Raw genomic sequence first — 21,320 nt, forward strand, 5'->3', positions numbered from 1 at the left:
TATCGGAGGCTCGTTGGTCTACCGATTTGATTCTCGCTTTGGGATTTTCAGCTTTGAAATGCGACAGATCCTGGGTGCAATTCCCTGACTATTGCCTCAAGGGTTTAGTCAAAAATCAAATTTTCAGAGCCGAAAGGCACTGCAGAAAAGATTAATAATTTAAATTAAAATGTATGAATTTGCTCGTATTTTGTACATCGTCCGAAATCACACAGCTTCACAGGAGCAACGTTAAAACCAACCAATTGAGTAAAGATATTGGATTCCGGGTGTCTGCGGCTCTGTGTCTCATTGGATGTGTTACACACGTGGGGGTTGTGAAGAGGCAGAGCATGATGAGTGGAAGTTCAAAGAGCGGGAGCGGAGACGATCGGCTGGTTACAGAGCGGGAACAGAGAGGAGCGACTGTTTACAAAGCAGGAGCAGAGCTGATTGGCAGTGCCTTGTTCTGGACCTGTGAGGTTTCGAGCAGTTGCTGAAGAAATTCTTTTTTAGCATCTGAAGTACTTCGCTGTGCATAATTGTGCTTCACTTTGTATTAAAACAAAGGCAATGATTAATTGCGCTGGCTCGAAGATTAAATACAAAAGCTGCTATGTATGTAACTATGTTATACTTGCCATCAAAGGACGCGACTGCTAGATTCCTAGTGGTCATCTTCAGACAAGGGCAGGGCCAGAATACAAGATTGGCTGACATACTGTTTCGGCACTCTGGAGTTGCAATAAAGAATTGTTAATGAAGCATACAAAGAAAAACAGGTTCTCTCGAGTCCACCTGAATCAAATTTATCACGTGCAAGCCCGGCGACACGGGCAGAACATGTACCACGAACACGTGGCTGTTTCACGTGACAATGATGTTAACGACCCTCGATTTGTCCTGAATTACGGCCATGGTTCTAAGTGGATTGCTGGCACTGTTTTTGCCAAGGAAGGTAACAGGGTGATTATACTCAAACTGTTAATTTCCGAAACGTGCAGAAAGCATATAAATCAGATCAATTTGCAATTTACTGACAGCCAGGTCAGACTTGAAGTGGACATCACCATCGACGATCCACCAAACCACACACAACCAGCAATCGAACTCGTTGGCAATCAAGAGGATGAATCCACCGTTCCTGACAGTCCGGTCAGAGCAGCCGCATTGCAGCGCAGAAATGGTCCAGCCAACTCACACGGCCCAGGGTTTGAACTTAGACAATAAACCAGGGGGCGAAATGCTCTGAATCGCCTCAACATGCAAATAACTTGTACCGAAGGTGGGAGTGATGGTATGCATGTAACGATGTAATACCTGCCACCAGAGGGCGCGAATTTTCGAGTCCTAATGGTGCCCTGCACACACGTGCAGGGCCAGTATAAAATGTTGTCTGGCATGTTGCTTACGCACTCTGCTGTTGTAATAAAGGAGTCTAAGGACACACTAAGTTTAGCTCCCTGTACTCAGACTCGTGAAGTTCTTCTGTACACGACAAAAACAAGGTAAACTTTGGTGATTCAGGGGAAGAATACTCGCCTGACACGCGGGAGACATGGTTATTGTGCAAACAATAAACATAACACATGCCTTCTATATTGTTGAAATATAAACTATAAATTAAAAAATAACTGTGTGCGAAAATTGATAGGAACAGATCACTTGATTCTGAGAATATTTATTTCACCAACAATGGAAAGCTCTTCCTTCAAAGTGATGCTGGCCCAATGAAAACGTGCGATGTAGACGTGATTGGAACCCACTGTCTGATCTGGAATCAGAATTACTACCATAGCAGCACAAGGTCCAAAGCCGACAAATGCAACCGCATCAATAGGAAAGGTATAAACAGGACATGCTGGCAATTCACAGACGGTCAGGCCATATCCGTGGGGAGCAAAACACAGCTTATGTTTCAGGTCCATGATGATCCCTCAGAACATGTCTATAGGAGGGTGCAGTGAGGTGCAGCTGTTTAAATATGGAGCAGAGTAGACGCGGGTCCGATTCCAGGTCAATCCCGATCCCAGGTTTTACTAATGAATTTCAATAAACAAATTACATTTAAAAAGTTACATGAAGCACTGTGCAAAGAAAACTCTCATTTTTGGGTTTGAGCCCGTCATACCACGGTCTGTGATGCTGCTCCATATGCGATGGAATCCCGGTGCTGCATATATCGGCCAGACTGAGACTATATTCATTCTGAAACAGTTCAGTTTTAGATCTTATGAAAGCTGACTGTTATAATTGCTCAATGCAGCAAAAGAATATATATAAAAATCCGCTTTTGACCAATCGGCATAACTCGATTCCGAAGCTGCGCATTCTGTGGTTCAATTCTTTCACCGGGTTGGTGGGTTATTGTTCCAACAAAATGACTATGTCATCGTCTGGACGATGGATCGCATCGACGTCCACATCACCCACGCCATAACAGGAGCTGGTGACTGCTGGATGGGCCACAGCGAATCCACTCTGTTACTTAAATTAACGTAGACTCAAAACAGCAGCGTGAACAGAAACGCTGGCGCAGGAAAACCAAAGCTTGATCACTCAAATAATCTACTAAGGAAGCCCTATTCAGACAACGCCCCACAACCAACTTCAGGAATTTCAGTCAACCGGAGGCACAAAGTGTCCGTAGTGCCTGGTCTGCGTTCAAGGCCACATGTGTCGAGACGCTTGGTAAATCCATCAGGAATCACCAAGACTGGTTTGACAAGAATAAGCAGGAAATCCAGTAGCTAATAAGCCACACCACAAATGCAAGGCGTTCTTGATCTGGAAGCAGATGCAAAACTCGAGAGCAAGAAAGCAGTTATTTAAACATCTGGAGGCCGAGGTCCAAGATAAAACTAGCGATGTAATGAACAGATGAAGAAGAGAAATAACAGAGGAGATCCAGCAACTTGCTGATAAACATGGTGTGCATGCATTCATTGGCGCAGTCAAGTCAAGACCAATTACGGACCAAGCAGTGAAGTTTGCACCTCAATGAGGGCTAGGATCGGAACCGTACTTATCAAGGACAGAGAAGCATTAAGTGCACGCTGGAAAGCGTATATCGAGATCTCTTAACAGAGACTCTCTCTTCGAAATAAGTGTCCTCGATTCCACCCGACAGCATGCTACCCACCACGAAATCAGCATAACCACAACCCGGCATGAGGTTCCGAAGGCCATCCGATAATTGAAGAACGACAAGGTATCGTGAGCACATAGATTCCCAACTGCAGCACCAAAGAATGACGGGGAATGACTTTTGGCGCGAATGCATGAAATAATTTCTCTCATTTGCAATGCGGAGAGCATGCCAGGGGATCTCGGAGACGTTGTAGTCATGGCCATCCTCAAGAGATGTGATCAGTCCTATTGCGGTAATTACAGAGGAGTTTCCCTGCTGTCTGCCCAAGGGAAAGTCAACCGAAGAATCCTCCTCAATCACATTCTCCAAGTGGTGCTGATTCAGCCCACGAACGGGCACAGTGGTCATGATCATCTCTGCGTACCAAATTAAAGAAAAACGCAGGGAGCATCATCGAACACTGGACAGGACCTTCTTTGACCTCAAAATGGCCTTCGACACCGGCACAGGTGAAGGATTATGGATTGTCCTCTTCAATTTCAGATGCTCTCAAATTGTTTTAATTATCCACCACCTGCTTCACGATGACATGCAAGCCATGATGCTGAACAACGGATCAACCACACACGTGCGAACCGGGGTCAAGCAACGTTGAGTCATCATACCAACGCTCTTCTAGATCTTCCTTTCTGCAATGATCCATCTCACTCTCAATATGCTCTCCCATACTTTTCAGCTAATCTGCAGAATAAGTGGAAAATTGTTCAAACTCCATCACCTGCAGTCCAGATCCAAGGTCGTCCCACCATCTGCGATTTAATTATAGTAAGCAGAGGATGCTTGCATCTGTGCACAGTGGAAGGTCGAACTCCATACCTTTGTCAATACCAGCAGCGAAGCGTACGAGGGCATGGGCCTTACAGTAACCATCCATAAGACAAAAGTTTTCGACCAACCTGCACCGCCATACAATACGGCCATCTTATTATCAAGAACCATGCCGAGGCCTTGGACAAAGTGGACTATTTTGCATACCTCGGAACGCGAATGTCAACAAGGGAAGACGTCGAAGACAAAGTCCAACACCGCATTCAGTGTGCCAGTGCAACGTTCTGTCAACTGAGGAAGAGAGTGTTCATTGAGCAGGATCTGAAGCCCGACACCAAGCTTAATGCCTGCTGGGCAGTAATGATGTTTCCTTTCCTCGATGCTTCACAGGCATAGCCTTTATAGAGCAGGCACTTCAAATCACTGGAGAAGTAGCAACAATGCTTCCTCGGCAAGTTACTGCAAATACATTGGCAACATAGGAACAGCAACGGCTGTATACTCGCTCAGGCAAACATCTCCAGCATGGAAGCATTGACAACACTCCATCAGCTCTGATGGACAGGTGACTTCGTCCTCATATCTGATATTAATCTGCCAAAATAAGGTGCTCTACTCAGAGCACCAACAGGGCAAGCGAGTCCATGGTGGCAGAAGAAACTCTTCAAACATTCTCAAAACATCCTTGAAAAATTGTTGCATTCCCACCGACATTTGGGAATCTTTGGACTAAAACGGCTCAAAGTGAGGCAGAAACATTTGGGAAGGCGCCAAACACCTCATGTCTCTTCACTGGAATCACAAGGAAGCCAAGCACAAACAGAGGAAGAAGCCCACGACAACCCAAGCACCACACCCTTCCGTCCTTTCTACCACCGCCTGCCCAACTGGTGACAAAGATTGTGGTTCTCGCATTTCCTCATCACTCACCTGAGAAAAAATATTCGTGAGGAAGCAAATCATCCTCGACTCCGAGCGAGTGCCTAAGAAGAGACAAACAGGGGAAGAATGAAATAAATAGATGCATTTAACGAAGTATATATACGCATACGAGTGCTGCCATTGAAGGGGTTAGATGCAGATGGGAGGAAGCAGGCCCTTGCGGAGCATAAACATAGACACTGACCTGATTGGCCGAATGGTAGTTTATGTGCACAAAATAATTTGTATTACATTTTGTACATCAGTAACCTTTATATTTCCAATATAACTAACTCATACTCAATTCTGATACTTTACTGATGTATGAGAGATTTGTCCTCTCCATGTGCTCTCTCTAAGACATAGTGCCCACTGAACTTTCAATATACACAGCCAATTTCCCAACATGGGATGGTTTCATTCTGTGAAGATAATTGCTGAACACTCAGTAAACATTCACGTTCCAATATGCACAGCCCATGACCGGATATTGATTCATTTTTCAGATGGGAGAGATTTCTCTTGTGACTGTACTTGTATTATTCCGTACCTGTTATATTTCCAACATATTGAGCCGATGCCCAATATTGACTTTACTGTTATGGGAGAGATTTATCTTCTCACTATTCCGGCATTTAATGCACACTAACGTGGATGGTAATAGGGCAGTAAAGAAACAAAAGATGCTCCAGAGAAGGTGTTTGTGGGAAAAGCAGAATATTTCCTGCATCTGCTGCCCGAGAGCGGGAGCACAGGTTAAGCTCCGATTTATTGAACTTACTGTTGAGACCGGAAGGTTGTAAAGTGCCGAATGGAAAGATATGGTCCGCAACCCATTTACTCAGTACAGGAAGCCTGGTCAAGCCGGTTTGATTCCTGGCCAAGACAGAACCCTGTACGGTTTGTATTCGGCATCATGGGACCAATACAAAAGCCAACTTCTCACATCTTTTCAGCGCTAGAAAAAACAAGCCTGACTGATATTCTGGGCAGTCGATGTTTCATGAAGATGGACGTTTGAAGCTAAATGTAAGTTTCTCACAAATCAGCGAGCTCATGAATACAGAAAGACAAATGTCAAGGTGCTGCATTGGCCGGAATCGAAAATGGGTATAAGACATTCAATGAGACACAGAAACGAATACAGCTGGAAACATTTAACCTTACTGAGTAAGTTGAATTTCATATCGCTCCTGTGCAGATCTGGGATTTCAGTAGACGTGGGAAAATCGCACGAGGTCATGTAAATTTAATTTAAAATATTTATGTTTTCTGGAATGTCGATCGGAGTTGAAAAGCTAGTTTTTGACTAAAATTAAGCCTTGTTCGTCCAGGGTTTGAATCGGGACTGCTTGAAACTCAGCTGGAAAATCCCGAAAGACAGAATCATGCCCATAAAGCAACGCAACCGCGTATTGAAATTTCAGATTCTGAAGAAGCTGCAGTATGTTATTCGGCCCATCGTGCCTGTGCTGGCTCTCTGAGAGTCCCACACCCCTTGGTCCAACAATGTTATCCCTTTAAAGTAATATTAATAATTTGAGTCGTGATATGAGTGGAATGTAGCATGCTTTGGATATAAAGGTGAATTCGGACATGTGGTTTAAGGTGAATGACAAAATACGACAGGTATCGAATTTTTATTGCAATAATGACGAAAATGCGATTTGAAGCCACCCGTGCAGAGCACAATGATTTGTAGTTCAGCGCCTTGACCTCTCAACGTTTAAAAATGTCAACGTGTGGGTGGAATTGGAGAGTGAATCAAGAGAAACACAAGAAGGTCACACAGCAGCTTCGAGAATTTCACTCTGAACAAAGATTTGTTGTGGATGGCACGGACATTTTGCTGTTAAATATTAATAAAATGCAATGTTTATTTGCAGCTGATTTTATTTCTATCATATTACAGTTATAGGCAATTAGAAACATGAGGGGGCCAATCAACCCTTACCCCTGTTCTGCCATTTCAGTATATCAAGGCAGTTATATGTGATTTGCCCGTGATAATTCCATAAATTTTAATATTCTCACCGAACAAAATTCTTCAAATCTGTATTTTGAAATTGTCATTTGATTCTCAGCCTCAAAAGCTTAGTAGGGAAGAGAGTTCCAGAGTTCCGCTACCCTCTGTGTGAGAAACTGATTACTCACTCATCACTGAATGTGATATTTCTAATTTTACAGTTTTCCGCTATTGAGCTGGATACTCACACCAGAGTGAATAATTTATCTCTACCTGACAGCAATTTATTTCCAGCATTTCCTGAAGTCCACTCCCCAGAACATTAACTGTACCTCTGATCCTGTCTCTCGCTTTCAGATTTTGAGCTCTTGCCTCTCTACCTGATGATTCTTTGTGCCCAATATTAGCATATGGGTATTTTACCGGGGTATAAATTTAATGTGGTTGGTAGAAGGATTAGATGGGTGATAAGGAAGCAGTTCTTCACCAAGACAGATCTGGGAGTCTGGAACTCACAGTCTGAATGGATGGCAGATGCGGAAACCATCATCACATTTTTAAAAAGTACTTGGATGTGCTCTGAAAGAGCAGTCATCTGCCTATCCCTATCCCTACCGCTGTAACCCATCCATGCACCGCCTATTCCTATTGCTATCATTGTAAACCTTCCATGGACAGCCTAACCCCTAGTCTTCCGCTGCAACCGATCCACGGAACTCTTAATCCTATCCCTATCGCTATAATCCATCCATGGACAACCATCGCTATCACTACGGCTGCAACCCATCCATTGACCGCCTACCCCTATCGCCATCACTGTTACCCATCCATGGAAAGCCGATCCCTATCCCTATCACTGTAACTCATCCATAGACACCCTACCCCTATCCCCATCACTGTCACCCATCCATGGGCCGCCGATTGTTATCCCTATCTATGTAAACAATGCATGGACTGGCAACCCCTATCCCTTTCGCTGCAACCCATCTATAGACCGCCTATTCCATTCACTATCTGTAACCCATCCATCGATCACCTACACCTAACCCCATCACTGTAACCCATCCACCCATCCATGAATTGTCTATTCCTATACCTATCTCTGCAATCCTTCCAAGAACCGTCTATTCCCATCACTTTCCCTGAGGCCCATTCATGGACTGCATATCCCTATCTGTATCTCCGCAACCAATTCATGGAGTGCCTGTCCCTGTCCCTATCGCTTTACCGCATCCAGGGACTGCCTAATCCTATCCCTTGCGCTGTAACCCAACATGGCCTGCCTATTCCTATTCCGATCTCTGTAACCCATCCAGGGATTCTCTATTCCTATCCTTATCGCTGTGACCCATCCATGGACCGCCTATTCCTATAACCGTTTCTGTAACCCTTGCATGGACAATCTATCTCTATGCCCTTTCCTTTATCCCATCCATCGACTGTGTATTCCTATCTTTATCGCTGTAACTCAAAATGGCCTGCCTATTCCTATCCCTATCTCTGTAACCCATCCATGGACTGTCTATTCCTATCCTTAACGCTGTGATCCCTCCATGGACCGCTTCGTCCTATACCAATCTCTGCAACTATGCATGGACTGCCTATCCCTATGCCTATCTCTTTAACCCATCCATGGATTGCGCATCCCTAACGGTATCACTGCAACCCACCCATGGACTCGCTATTCCTGTACTGAATGCTGTGATCCGTCCATTGTCCACCTACAACTCTCCCTATCGCTGTAACGCATCAACGCACAGTCTATCTGCATGCCTACTGCTGTCACATATCCATGGGTTGACTACTGCTATCCCTATCTCTGTAACTCATCCATGGACCTCCTAATCCTATCCATATCGCTTACAGCCATCCATGGACTGATGATCCCTATCCCTGCACATCATCCATGCGCTACCTGCTCCGATCACTATTTCTGTAGCCCATCCATGGACCGCCTATTCCTATACCTATTGCTGTGACTGATGCAATGACTGCCTATGCCTATCTCTGTAACCCATTCATGGGTCACCTGACTATATCACTACCTCTGTAACTAATCCAAGGACTGGGTATTCCCATCGCTATCTCTGAATACCAACGATGGACCGCCTAACACTATCCATACTGCTGTAACCAATCCGTGGGCCACCAGCCCTATCCGTATCACTGAAACTCATTCTTGCTCCGCCTATGCCTATCTCTATCGCCGCTGTAACCCATAGATGGACCACCAATACATATCCCTGTCTCTGCAACCCATCAGTGGACTTTGCATTCCAATCCCTGGTTTTAAGTCATCCATGAACTCCCTATCCCAATCACTTTCTCTGTAACCCATTCATAGACTGTTTATTCCAATCCCTATATGTAACCCATCCATGGACTGCCTATCGCTATCTCTGTAACCCATGCATGGACTGTTTATTCCAATCCATACCTGAAACAAAACCATGGACCTCCTATCCCTATTTACATAACCCATCCATGGACTGCCGATCCCAATCCTTTTCTCTGCAACCAATCCATCGACTGCCTATCCATATCTAACCCATCCATGGACTGCCGATCCCTATCTCTATCTCTGTAATCCTTACTTGGACAGACTATCCCTATCACTATAACCCATCCATCGACCACCTATCCCTATCGCTTTAATCTTCTATACCAGTGCTTCCAATAGGCCATCCTTTTGTCATAACAGAATATTGCCCTCCACCTTAGTTGTCTTTGCCTTCGAACATGTTCGTACTATTTCCCCCAAATCTACCCTCACGCATTCTCGCCCTCTCACACAAAAAATAAGGGTTTAACCTTGCACTTAACTTCCACCCTACCAGCCTCCACAATCAATGTAATATACTCCGCCATGTCTGCTTCCTCTAGCGTGATTTAACCATCAAACTCTTCTTTCTCTCTCTTACAATTCCCATTCTGAAGAGACTGCTTCTTCCCCGACATCCTGGTCCATTCCGCAGCCATTCTAAGCAGCGCCTTCCCTTCTCAGGACATCTTCCCAGGCAAGCGCAGGACAAGCAACACCTGCATTGTTACCTCCTGACTACCCACTATCCAGGCTCCCAAACACACCTGCAGGTAAAACATTGTTTTACTTGTATTTCGTTCAATGTGTTATACAGTATTCGCTGCTCACCATGTGGTCTCCTCTGCACTGGGAAGACCAGACACAGGTTGGGTGATCGCTTTGTGGGGCACCTTGGTTCAGGCGGCAAGCTTGACACTGAGCAGCCAGTCACAAATTATTTTAATTCTCTGGCGCACTCCCCTACTGAGATCGATGTTTTTGGTGAAATTAAACTCAATGTAAGCTCGAGGAACGGCACCTCATCTTTCGATTCGGTAGTTTCCAAACTTCTGTACTCAAGATTGAGTAAAACAACTGAAGGTGTTATACACTGCTCCAATTTTTTGGACACGAGCTGCTGCTAATGATTCTGCAATTCCCATTTAGTGATCCACTAGACCCATCTTTTGTTTCTTTAATTTACCAATTTTATCCCTTTTGCTTTGCACAATCAATCCCTTGATTCATTTCATCTCGTGCCATCCATCCTGTCACAGATCTTCTCATTTGTTCCGTCCCCAGCGCCCAGCCATTTCACTTCCTCGGAACCAGTTTAAAACCTGCTTCAACTCGAACTATTTCCAGTTGTGATGATTCGTCAGCAATCTGACACGTTAAATTTACTGAGCTCCCCAGAAATGTTTTCTGGCCTGCTGATTATGTCCAGCAATCGCTGTTTGAATTTCGGATTTTCAGCACAGCCAGTACTTTCCCTTGGAAATATTCAGATCAGCTCCTTGGTTGTGAGGCACAGTGACCAAGCAGCAAGGTCTCGTTTTATAAACTGAAAAGCGCAGACGCATCACCTCTCTATGCATGCATAAAATGTTGCTTTTCAAACTCCTATTGCTCCTAAAGATCTGGAATTGCAGCTAAATCTGCCAATCCATGTGTCTGAAGATCCAGTGAATCGCCTGGATATGTCGGAGATCGACGCTGCTCCATGCATTTTTCTTGAATTTGGCGCGTGGTGAAGATCATGTCCATTGGGCACCTCAGTGGGCAGAATCAGTACTACAATTCTGTGACTCGACAGCCTCTGCGAGAAGGGCATTTAGGAGGCTTCTTCCGATGACTTTCCCTGGCGCAGACAGCAGGGAAGCTCCTCTGTAATTGCCGCAAACGGATTTGTCGCCTTTGCTGGATCTCGTCACTATTACAACATCTCCGAAATCCTCTAGTCCTGCTCTCCTCATTGCAAATAAAATAAATCTGTTCATGGATTCGCCCTAACAGTAATTCCCCACCATGCTTTAGTGCTTCGGCGGTGATTCCATGTGCTCCTGAGGTCTTGTTGTTCTTCAATTATCGGGAGGCCTTTTGAACATTGTGCCGGGCTGCGATTTTTCTGAGTTGGTGACGGTTAGCATGCTGTCAAATGGAATCGAGGTCACTCATGTCGAAGACAGAGTCTCTCATAAGCAGATTTCGAAGTACGCATTACAGCTGGCATTTACTGCTACTCTCTCCTAGATAATTACACTTCCGTTTCTGGCCCTCGGTTGGGTACAAACTTCACTGCTTGAACGTAATTGGTCTTGAATGCGCTAATTAATGTATGCACGTCGTGTTTGTCAGCGCATTGCTGGATCTCCTGCGCTATTTCTACCACCCCCCCATCTGTTCTTAGGTCTATCTTGGATCGCGGCCTTCAGATGTCTAAAGAACTGCTTTCTTGCTCTGGAATTGTGCATCTGTTTCCAATTCTAGAATGATTCGCATTTTTGGCTTATTAGCTCCTGGATCTCCTGGTCATTTTTGGTGAACCAGTCTTGATGTTTCCTGAAGGATTTATCCAGCGTCTCTGCACAGCTGGTAACTATAGAGGCCTTCAGGGTAGACCAGGCAATGTGGACACTATGCCTCTCCGGCTGACTGGAATTCCTGAAGTTGGTTTAGGGGCGCTGTCGGAATAGCGCTTTCTGAATAGGTTCTTTGAGTGCTCCAGCGTTGGTTTTCCTGCGCCAGCGTTTCTGCTCCCGATGCTGTTTGGATTCTACGTTTATTTAATAACAGGATGGAATTGGCGTTGGTTCATCCAGCAGTCATCAGCTACTGTCATGGCCTGGGTGTTGCGGACCTCGTTGAGATCCCTAACTCAGACAATGACGTGGTCATCTTGTTGGATCAGTAAACCAGCCATCTTGTGAATGAATTGAAACATACACCGCCCAGCTTCGCAATCAAGCAATGCCGATCGGTCGATTGCTGATTTTTATATATATCCTGTATCCTGTTGCTGCATATTGCAATTAGGGCTGTTAGCATTCTTGTTACCAGAAAACCAACAACTCTTTTTAGGATGAACATAGAGCCATGGGCCGATATCTGCAACGCCGAGATTGCAAGGCAAATGGAGCAACGTCACAGACAAAGATATGACGGTCTGAAATGCGCAAATGGGAGTTTTCTTTGTGCAGCGCTTCATGTAAATTTAATTTAATTTGTTTAATGAAATTCATTCGTAAAACGAGGCATTGCAATTGGTCGGGAATCGAAACCCTGTCTTATCTGCTCCCTCATTTAACCAGCTGTTCCTCATTGAAACCGCCTCTAGACATGTTTTGAGGAACCACCATCGAACTGAAACGTTAACTCTGTTTCGCTCTCCACGGATACTGCCTGACCTTCTGTTTATTTCCAGCATTTTCATTTTATCATCATCGCAGTCAGGCTCTTGAAGCGAGGATGACGAGCTTCCACGCCAAAAAGCAATGAGTACACATGTGTATTAATGAATGCCCTAATATTCCAGATCCTGAAATATATCGTGAAGGGTGGAACTTGCCTGTGCTTGTAATTCTTTACGTGTGGTGGCCGTGGCATACCAGCAACCACACAGGTTTGACAGAGGTAGGTATTTATCCAGTGGCAAGGTATACGCAAGTCAAAATGGAGAACAGCTCAGCTGTACAGGCCGAGCGCGCACACATATCGTTGTGGGGGTTGGCCCATGCTGCCCTTGGGCTCTCGTGTCTTCTGAGCCCCAGATTCACGCCTCTATTGGGCCCCGGCCACTTCCATCTATGGACTCTTGCCGCTCCTTCATTCCTCCTGCTCTGCCTGCCCGCACTGCAATCAGTGACCTGGCTATGCAGCCATCGCCCTCCTGCAGCAGCACGCGCTGCTCCCTGCAATGGCATGCGGCTGCAAGCTTCTACCTCCAAAAGCCCCGGCCTGCTGATGGTCTTGCAGGCCGGGACCGCACTGATTTCTGGGCCGGGCCGCCGCACGCTGCTCCCTCCAATTGCACCGGCCTGCTGATGGTCTTGCAAGATGGGACCGCGCCGATTTCCAGGCCAGGCGTCTTCATTGTGCTCGATCCTTGCTATAGATGCGGCTGTATTTGTCGGCTTTAGACCTTGTGCTGCAATGATAGCGCTTCTGAGTTCAGTTAAATGGCAACGGGTTACAATCAAGTCTAGATCGCACGTTTTCATTGGGCTAGACTCAGATTGAAGGAATAGCTGATCATTGTTGGTGCACTAAGTATCCTCAGAATCAAGTAATCTTTAATTTCGATTTTCGCACATAGTTTTTATTAATTTATATTTTATAACCCAACAATGTTTCAGGGATGTGTTATCTTTATTATTTGCACAATATTCATGTCTTCCCCGTGGCAAGCGAGAATTCTACCCCTGACCCACCAAAGCTTACATTGTTTTGAAATTTATTCTTCATGACAGCGCAATTAATTATTTAATTTGTTAATACAAATTGAAGCGCAATAAAACACTGCAAAATTTTTCAGATGCTGAAAAAGAATTTATTCAGCAACTGCTCGCGACATGCCACAGGTCCAGCGCCAGATACTGCCACTCAGCTGTGCTCCCGCTCTGTAAATAGCCGCTCCTCTCTGCTCCCGCTCTGTAAACAGCCGCCCCTCTCTGCTCTCGCTGTGTAAATAGCCGCTCCTCTCTACTCCCGCTCTGAAAACAACCGCCCCTCCCTGCTTCCACTGTGAAAACATCTTCTTCCCTCTTTTCGTGCTCTGTAAATAGTCACTTCTCTCAATCCTGCTTAGTAAATCGCCGCTCCTCTCTGCTCGCGCACTGTAAACAGCCGCTCCTCTCTGCACCCGCTCTGTAATTTAACCGCTCCTCTCTGCTGTCGCTCTGTAAACAGTCGCTCCTCTCCGCTCCCGCTCTGTAAATAGCCGCATTCTCTGCTCCCGCTCTGTAAATAGCCGCTCCTCTCTGCTCCCGCTCGATAACCAGCCGCTCCTCTGTGCTCTTGCTCTTTAAACAGCTGCTCCTCTCTGCTCCTGTTCTGTAAACAGTCGCTACTCTCTGCTCCCGCTCTGGAAACAGTCGCTCCTCTCTGCTCCCGCTCTGTAAACAGCCGCTTCTCATGCTCTGCCTCTTTAAACAGCCGCACCTCTCACCTCCCACGTGTTTAAGATGTGCAATGAGACACAGAGCCGCTCAAACCCAGAAACCTATAACTTTACTCAGTTGTTTCGTTTTAATGTTGCTCCTGTGAAATTCTGTGATTTCGTACGATGTACAAAATATTGTGCAAATTCACAAGTTTTTAATTTAAATTATTGGTCTTGTGTGCAGTGCCTTTATGCTGTGAGAAGGTGGTTCTTGACTTAACGGTGGCGATGACAATCCGGGATTTGCACCATGGATCTGTCGCATTGCAACACTGATAATCCCAAGTCAGAATCGAATCACTAGACCAATGAACCTCCTATAAAAAACAACGCAACACGATGCATATTGAAATCCCATCGAATGTCGGTAAAGAAGAAAGTGTGAACTCCCTCCTGCCTGTATTGTGTCGTTGAGTGAAATATCAAATTATTCCGCCTCCCCATAATCCTACACATGTTTTCCCATTATTATACATGTTAACAGTTTGAGACATGACATGAGCTGAGTGTAGCATACTTGGAGTAAAAGGTGAATTTGGACATGAAGCTTAACTGAATTCCTCTGCTACAAACGGTACTCACCCCTAGTGCTGCCCATGCACCCAGTTGCAACAATGTTCAAAGTGTACAATTAGCGTCAGTCAGTCAAAGGCCTTCCGTTGCTTCAGAAATGTTCGATTGTGAAACAAATTCAGAACAGATAAAAAAAAATGCGTTTGACGCGGTGAATAAAACGACCACCCCAGGACTTTGTTAGTTTCGACGTCCGGAGCCTTTTCCTGCAGCTCATGCAGTCACTGCTGCTGCCACAATTGTGGTGAGGAGAATTGTAAGCAAAGGGCTATTTTTTTTCTGGAAAGCAGGAAAAGCTGAGACAAGAGGCGCGTTTGAATTAGTAAAAATATATCTACCGCAAACAGTATAATATTTGTTTAATATAGTGCAGATTGATATTTTTCTGTGTTTGATCAGCAGGTGCCGCGGATGACAAAAGATAAAAAGCAAACTGTGCCGTAACTCTGATTAGAACCGAGGTTGCTGCGGCCACAACACAGAGTACTAACCAGTATACGATCACGGCACCGCACAGCAGCTGTCGCAAGGCTGCTCGCACCACAGCAAGGTCACACGCAGCACTTATTGGAAAAGATGGATTCTTTACATGAGGCCAAAATCAGCCCCGCCAGAAATAATGGCAGCAATGGAATTCGACCCACACCCTAAAGCGATTGGAGCGTCAATCCAGAATGCTGCAGCCATCGGCAAATTTAAAAGGATTGTAGTCCTTTCACCTGGGAAGAAATTAGCCTCTTGAGCGTTGGTAAAAAAAGCCAAGGGAGTGGAGGCTGGGTCATTGAATATATTTAAGGAGGCGACATTGACATTTTTGAGCGATAAGGGATTGAAGACTTATGGGGAGTCGAATGGAGGATCTATTGTAGACTCGTCAGGCGCTTTGATCAGCTGAGCCACGCAGCGAAACCACGCCTTTACCAGCTTACCTTCACTGAGTCCACTGTCATTGCCTTTTGGAGTGTGAGGCAGTTTTGGATCTAACCATCTCTCTTGTCTATTCCGCCATCTGCCCCAATGCAGCTGCTATCACTCACTGTGTTTATCTCACTTTCAATCTCTGGTTGATCTGAAGGAAGTCCCGTATATGTTTCGAACATGAACTAAATGAGAACATAACAACATAAGTAATTGGAGCAGGATTAAGCAATTTGGCCACTCGAGCCAGCTTCGACATTCAATTAGAACATGGCTGATCTACAACTGTACCTGGAATTGCGAAGCCCACACCTAGAGTACTGCATACAGTTCTGGACTCCATATATTAGGAAGGATATACTTGATTTGGTGGCTCTTCAGAAAAGCTTCACTACGTGGTGAAGAAATGTTGAATAGCTTGGGCCTATACTCATTGGAATTCAGAAGAATGAAAGGTATTCTTATCGAAATATATACGTTTATGAAGGTGCTCGAAAATATGAATACAAAGAGGATATTTGCATACGTAGGGAAAGTGAAACTTGCGGACAGAGTCTCAGGATAAGCGGCAGCACATTTAAAATAGGGAAGAGGGTGAATGTATTCTACCTAACAATATAAGGAAATAAGAACATAAGAAATAGGACCAGGAGTAGGCCATTTGGTCCATAAAGCCTGTTCCACCGTTCAATAAAGTCGTGGCTGATCTGATCATGGATTCAGCTGCATTTATTTGCCCGCTTCCAATAATACTTTACCCCGCTTATCGCACAATATTCTGTATATCTCCGCCTGAAATGTATTCAAACAGCCTCCACAGCTCTCTAGGGCAGAGATTTGCAAAGATTTACAACCTTGTGAGAGAAGCAATTCCTCCTCATCACAGTTTTAAATAAGTGGCGAGTTATTCTGAGACGATATCCCCTAGTTTTCTTTTTCCCATATAAGCGGAAACTTCCTCTCTGCATCCACCTTGTCGAGCCGCCTCATTATATTATATGTTTCAATAAGTTGACCTCTCATCCTTCTGAACTCCAATGTGCACAGGCGCAACCTACCGACCCAAAATGATCGCAGTACTCCAGATGTCGCCTCATCAATACCATGTATAATTGTAGCAGGACCTCTCTGCTTTTATACTCAATACCCATTCAATAAATGCATTCCTGATTACCTGGTCTATCTGCATACAAAACTTTTGTGTTTCGTGCACACGGACCCGCAGGACCATCTGTACTGCAGCATTTTGAAATTTTCCTCCGTTTAAAATTAATTTGCTTTTCTACATTTCGACCAAACTTGACAACCTCACATTTTCCCAAATGCTACTGCTCCTGCCAAATGTTTGCTCAGTCTCTTAGCCTGGCAAAACTCTTTGCAAATTGGTTGTGTTCAACTCACAACTTGCTTTCCCACCTATCTTTTTTTCATCATATAATTTGGCGACATTGCACTCGGTTCCTTCAGCCAAATCAATAATATAGATTGTAAGTTGTGGAGGTCGCAGCACCTATCCCTGCGGCATCCCACGAGTTACTGTTTGCCAAATGGACAATGTACAATTCATCCCGACGCTCTATTTTCTTTTAATTAACCAATCTTCTATCAATGCTAATATATTACCCCGAACCCAAGACCACGGATTTATCTTATGCAGCAACAGTTTATGTTGCATGTTATAGAATGCTTTCTGGAAAGCTAAATTCACCACCTCCAATGATTACCTCTTATTCACCCTGCTCGTTACATCCTCAAAGAAGTCCAGCAAATTTGTCAAACATGAATTCTCTTTGATAAAACCATGACTGTTTAAATTATGCTTTTTTAAAATGATCTGCTACTGCTTCCTTAATAATGGACTCCAGCATTTTCCCAACGACAGATGTTCGGAAAACTGATATATTGTTTCCTGCTTTCTGTCTGCCTCCGTTTTTACACAGGGGCGTTATATTTCCGGGTTTCCAATACGCTCGGAGCTTCCCAGAATTCAGGAAAATTTGTCAGATTACAACCAATGCATCCATTATCACTTTAGCCATTTATTTTAAGATACTAGGATGCAAGCCGTCAGGTCCAGGGACTTGTCCGCCTTTCTGCCCATTATTTAACCAAGTACTATTTCTTTCGTGATAGTGATCCATCCCTCCCGAAAGCCCATTGTGTATCCACAATTGGGATATTTTACTGTCTTCTACCGTGATGCCCGTTACAAAATATTTGTTCAACGTCTCGGCCATTTCCGTGCTCCCCATTATTAATTAAGCAGTCTTGCCCTCGAGGGGACCAATATTTACTTTAGCCATAATTTTCCTCCTTTTGTACCGGTAGAAACTCTTGTTATCTGCCAGTTTACTTTCAGGTGGACAGGAGCATGTCAAAGGGAATTTATTCCAAAGAAGTTTGGGGTAATGCATTTGGGGAGGGCTAACAGGGCATTAGAATGCACATTAAATGTTAGAACATTTGGAAGTGTAGAGGAATAAAGGGAGCTTTGAGCGCAGGTAAACACATGCCTGTAGGTAGCAGACCACATCAGCCATGATCTTTTCGAATCAAAGGTCAAAAAGACCTACTCATGCTCATATTTCATATTTTTTCATGTTCTGACAATTTGTTTTAATGGCATATGGAACACATGGGCCAAAACTAGAAAACAGCGTGTAGTTCTGCTCAGTTAATTACAGGGACGAGGTGATTGTCGTAGAGCTGGTCGAGAGCAGATTTACGAGGATGTTGCCTGGATTGGAGGATATTAGCTATCAGGAAATATTACATGGGATGGATACATTTTTTTCAGAGTAGCAGATGCTGAGAAGTGAACTCATTGAGGTGTATACAATTATGAGGGTTTAGATAAAATGGACATTAACGACCTATTACCCTTAGGATATGGGTCAACAACAAGAGGGAATAAATTAAAAAAAACAGTTGCGATTCAGAGTGGATTTTTTTCACCCATAGAAAGGTGGAGGTGTGAAACCCACAGCCTGAAAAGGTGGTAGAGGCAGAAGACTGTACCCTATCAAAAAAATTACCTGGATGTGCAATAACAACTGCCCTAACCTTAAGGGCTACGGACCCAATTTTTGAAAGAAGGATTCGGCTGGAACCAACTCGGGGGGAGGCCATCTTAGACTACGTTTTGTGTTGTGACAGAGGATAAGTTAGCAATCTCGTTGTGCGAGGCCCCTTAGGGAAGAGCGACCATAATATGGTGGAATTCTACATTAGGATGGAGAATGATACAGTTTATTCAGAGACCACGGTCGAACGTACAGAAGGGTAACTTTGAAGGAATGAGGCGTGAATTGGATAGGATAGATTGGCGAATGATACTTCAGGGGTTGTCAGTGGATGGGCAATGGCAGACATTTAGAGACTGTATGGATGAACTACAACAATTGTACATCCCTGTTTGCATTAAAAATAAAAAAAAGGGAAGGTGGTTCAACCGTGGCTATCAAGGGAAATCAGGGAGAGTATTAAAGCCAAGGAAGTGGCATAAAATTGGCCAGAAATAGCAGCGAACCCGGGGACTGGGAGAAATTTAGAACTCAGCAGATGAGGACAAAGGGTTTGATTAGGGCAGGGTAAATACATACGAGAGGAAGCTAGCAGGGAACATTAAAACGGACTGCAAATGCTTCTCTATATATGTGAAGAGAAAAAGGTTCGTAAAGACAAACGTAGGTCGCGTGAAGTCAGAATCAGAGGATGTCTTAACGGGGAACAAAGAAATGGCAGACCAATTGAACAAGTACTTTGGTTCGGTATTCACGAAGGAGGACGCAAACAACCTTCCGGATATAAAATGAGTCAGACGGTCTAGTAAGAAGGAGGAACTGAGGGAGATCCTTATGAGTCGAGAAATTGTGTTGGGGAAATTATTGGATTAAAGACCGATAAATCCGCAGGGTCTGATGGTCTGCATCACAGAGTATTTAAGGAGGTGGCCTTGGAAATAGCGAATGCATTGAGAGTCATATTCCAACATTCCATAGAAGCTGGATCAGTTCCTCTGGATTGGAGGGAATCTAATGTAACCCAACTTTTTAAAAAAGGAGGGAGGTAGAAAACAGGCAATTATACACCGGACAGCATGACATCGATCGAGGGTAAAATGATGGAATCAATGATTAAGAATGTCATAGCAGCGCATTTAGAATAGGTGACATAATAGGTCCAAGTCAGCATCGATTTGTGAAAGGAAAATCATGCTTGACAAAACTTCTGGAATTTTTTGAGGATGTTTCCAGTGGAGTGGACAAGGAAGTTGATGTGGTGTATCTGGAAATTCGCCAAGGTCCCACACAAGAGATTAATATGCAAAGTTAATGCACATGGGATTGGGGGGACTGTGCTCACGTGGATTGAGAACTGGTAGGCAGACAGGAAGCAAAGAGTAGGTGTAAATGGGTAATTTTCAGAATGGCAGGCAGTGACATTTGTGGTACCGCAAGGTTCTGTGCTGAGGCCCCAGCTGATTACATTGTAATGATTTAGACAAGGGGATTAAATGAAGTTTCTACAAATTTGCGGATGACACTAAGTTGGTTGGCAGAGTGAGCTGCGAGGTGGATGCTATGAGGCTTATGAGTGAATTGGATCAGTAAGGTGAGTGGGCAATTGCTTGGCAGATGAAGCAATATGTGGATAAATGTAAGGTTATCCACTTTGGTGGTAAAAACAGAGAGAACGACTATTATCTGAATGGTGACATATTATGAACAGGGGAGGTGCAACTAGACCAGGGTGTCATGGTACATCAGTCATTGAGTGTTGGCATGCAGGTACAGCAGGCGGTTAAGAAAGAAAATGGATTATTGGCCTTCATAGCGAGGGGTTTTGAGTACAGGGGCAGAGCGGTGTTACTACAGTTGTACAGGGCCTTGATGAGGCCACACCTGTAGTATTGTGTACAATTTCGTCTCCTAACTTGAGGAAGGACATTCTTGCTATTGAGAGAGTGCAGCGAAGGTTCACCAGACTGATTCCCGGGATGGCGGGACTGACATATCAAGAAAGACTGGATCAACTGGGATTTTATTCACTGGAGTTCAGAGGAATGAGAGGGGATCTGATAGAAATGTTTTTAAATTCTGACGTGTTTTGAAAGGTTCGATGCTGGAAGAATATTCCCAATGTTGGAGAAGTCCAGAACCAGGGGTCGCAGTCTAAGGATAAGGGGTAAACCATTTAGGACCGAATGAGGAGAAACTTCTTCACCCAGAGAGTGGTCAACCTGTGGAATTCTCCACCAGAGAAATTGTTGAGGCCAATTCACTAAATATAATTACAAAGGAGTTAGATGTAGTCCTTACTAATCGGTGGATCCAGAGGAATGGCGAGAAAGCAGGAATGGGGTACTGAAGTTACATGTTCAGCCATGAACTCATTGAATAGCGGTGCAGGCTCGCAGGGCTGAATGAACTACTCTTGCTCCTATTATCAATGTTTGTACTCCTCCAGCCACGTGCTCTAAAGATTTATCCTGCGATTCCTACTCTGTCTAACACGTGGTATTGTTAGCAATTCTGAGATTCGTATTTTGAGGTACTACATTTTAATTTAACTCCTAGCT

Source organism: Pristiophorus japonicus, unplaced genomic scaffold (genome assembly GCF_044704955.1).
Source record: "Pristiophorus japonicus isolate sPriJap1 unplaced genomic scaffold, sPriJap1.hap1 HAP1_SCAFFOLD_35, whole genome shotgun sequence".
NCBI lineage: Eukaryota > Metazoa > Chordata > Chondrichthyes > Pristiophoridae > Pristiophorus > Pristiophorus japonicus.